We start from the raw sequence: 3,069 nt of genomic DNA, 5'->3' as shown, positions 1-3,069 counted from the left end.
TTTTCTGTTGTGGGGTCTGTTGTGTATTGCTAGGATGTTATCAGTCTCTCTGACCTCTGCCCAGTAGAGGACACCAAAATGCCCTTCAGTGGTCTCCAAAAAATGTCTCCAAACATTGCCCAGTATTCCTTGGAAGGGTGGGGAGCAAACCATCTCTGGTTAAGAGCCACTGATACATATACAGTTGTTTTGTTTTATGAATGAAAGATTCACAAAATTTTGTTTTAAATGACAAATCAATCTAAGGATCTGACACAACCTAACTGATGTTCATATCCTACCAGTGTAACTCAAATAAAACTGGACTGCTTCGGTGCTAGGCTTAGCTGGAGGCCTCTACATAATAGATAAGATCAATCCATTGATTAACAGACAGACAGATACCACTTCCCACAAACCTTGCAACAAAAGGTTGTTTTAAGCAAACTTAAAGTTTACTTAAAGGCTTTTAGAATTAAAAATAATGGTAGATGGTAGATTCCAAGATGAGTCTCTTACTTGGCAGAGTTCTATTTAGGATTTTTGAGGAACCATGTTGCTCTCATAACATATGGAAAGTTATTTTCTCCCAGCTTCAAGGTCCTAAGACAACTGCATAATGTAAGTATAATTTCAAGTAGTTATGGGTCCTAACTATGGAGAGAACTAAAATGGTTAGCCAATGCAAGCTCAATTAAAGTAGATTTATTTAAAATTTGTTCTTAAGAGAAGATCTTGTTCTACATCAAGTCTTTTACTTCCATAAATTCCTCAGTTATAATTCCATCTGAAGGTATTCAATATGCAGTTTTCCACACCTAAGAAAGTATAACCTGCCACTCTTTAAAAAAATAAAGGCCTAGTTGTTAATTTAATATGCCTTCAAACTTTGATATCTTTCTACTTGAGCACCTGAAGTTCTATGCTCTTGTAATTCTTTATGTGAGAAGCAAGGAGCTTTTAGAATTAGCTCTTGAAGTATTGATTATTATTGAACTCTTTTTAATCTCAGTGAAAAAAACTCTGCTAAAAATAGCAGGACTTTTCAGAACTTTGATTAACTTTACATCTGCCTTTGGTTCTATGGATATATGTCTTTTAAGTTCTGTGAGTTTAAGATAAGCCTCCAGTTATTAATATGCTTGCAAAATCTATATCTATCGTATCATTGCCAGAATCAGGCAAGACAGCAATTTAAATGTATAAGAGAAAAATGAGTCTTGGACTTTCTTTTTACTTTCCAGCTAGATATTTTTATATTCTTTTTCAAGGAATTGGATCATTGCCCACTTGCAAGAGTGAAGAGGAAAATAATTACCCTTCTTTATAATAAGGTCATGGTTTTATTATCATGAATCATGACAGACCTTAGAAGAATTATGAACTTGATAGTTATCTATCAAGAAGAAGAGATTAACACTAATTATGATGACACAGGTACTTATTATTTCAATCGTGCTAAATAATTCTCCAGTATTTAAGTAGTTAATATTAACTAATTCTATTCAGCAGAGCACTATGCTCTGTTTGTGTCGGTTATATTTTGAATTATGTCAATGCCACACTTAGAAACATATCAAGAGGCCACCATTTTAGTAATGATATGACCTATGAGAATATTATAGAGGGTTTTTTTTTATTCTAATGACTGCTTTAGAAAATTGGTATCATTTTCTCTGATGCATTTCAGTAATAGGATAAGTCTTATCATTTGTTTATTTTGTTTCCAAAAAGTAGGTTGCTTTTGATCAGCAGTATAGAATACTATTAATATTAGCAATAACAACAATTAATATTTACTGAGGAATTACTATGTGCCAGACATCTTTCAGTATATTATTTATTTTTGAGGCAATCTTTTGAGATAAGTATTATCTTTTGAGAAAAAGATTATCACTCCCACAGATGAGCAAACTCAGACAAGAGAGTTTAATTAAGTAACTTGCCCAAGATCATATCGTTGGTAAATGGCAGAGCTGTGAAGCAAACCCAGAGAACTGACTTCAAGCCACTGCAATCAGTGCTACATTATGTTGCCTGAGCTCCAAGATCCCACCAACAAATATCAAACTGAATCATCTAATATCCATCTCCTATCAAAAACCACACTTACGAAAATAATAAAGGAATAAACAGAAATGCTACCTGTCTACTCCCTTCTGCCTAGACTAGGCTACATCTTTGAGTCAAATCAGAACACTAGGAGCCTTTTTGATGATGATGATGATGATGATGATGATGAAGAAGAAGAAAGAATATCTCATGAACACATGCTTGGATTCATCATAATCCTTGTTCATCATGCACCCTCATTATTCATCTAGGCATGGCTCACATTTTTTAGTTAGTAATTTAATTGCTTTTTGTAATGTGGTAAGTACCCCAAACAAGTACCAAATAGAACCTTGATAAAAAACCTACATAAAACTTTTTTTTAAAGTAAAAAGAACTGTAATAAGAACTGTGCTTCCTTCAGCAGCACATATACTACAGTTAGAATGATGCAGTGATTAACATGGCCCTGTGCAAGAATGACATGTAGATTCATGAAGCATTGCATTTTCCCCCCACGATTCTTTAGTCTTTGAGTTTTCATTTTTTTCTCTTTCCTTTTCAACCAGTTTCTAGTTTTATCAACTCTTTTTTTAAAATATTCTTTTGATTTTCATTTTTACAGTTACATTCTATCCTTTCATTGGATTTAATTTTATTTGCGTGTGTATGTGCACATGTGCGTACATGTACAGGTATATGTATATATGTGTGTATATATATTTTTTCTTTCTTTATAGTTTGGGATGGAGTTTCTTCTAACAGACCAAAATACACCCAGAATCTAGTGTATGGGTCTGATCATATTCTCTTTTTTGTTTATTATTTTTCTTCTTCTTTTCGTTTTGTTTTGTTTTCTTAAAGTCTTTTTTAATTTTCATCTTTACAATTATATTCTATCTTTTCAATATATTTAATTTTATTTTTGTATAGATCTAAGTTTTTCTTTCTCTACAATTTTGAGATATAGTTTCTTCTAACAAACCAACCAAAATACACCGAGGATATAGTGTATTGCTCTGTTCTGTACACCTGATT

The 3,069-nt window shown here is 32.6% G+C and overlaps 1 non-coding gene across 1 annotated transcript; it reads left to right on the top strand.

Annotated features, from left to right (window-relative positions):
* Window positions 1-2,442: 2,442 nt before the first annotated feature.
* LOC116873113 lies at window positions 2,443-2,545 on the top strand. Its single transcript, XR_004383748.1, has one exon. It is a non-coding gene; the product is annotated as a U6 spliceosomal RNA (small nuclear RNA).
* Window positions 2,546-3,069: the final 524 nt, after the last annotated feature.

Source organism: Lontra canadensis, unplaced genomic scaffold, assembly GCF_010015895.1.
Source record: "Lontra canadensis isolate GAN:19392208 unplaced genomic scaffold, GSC_riverotter_1.0 scaffold31, whole genome shotgun sequence".
NCBI classification, from domain to species: domain Eukaryota; kingdom Metazoa; phylum Chordata; class Mammalia; order Carnivora; family Mustelidae; genus Lontra; species Lontra canadensis.
Note: the sequence above shows the minus strand (reverse complement) of the source record. Positions and strands in the feature narration are given on the sequence as shown.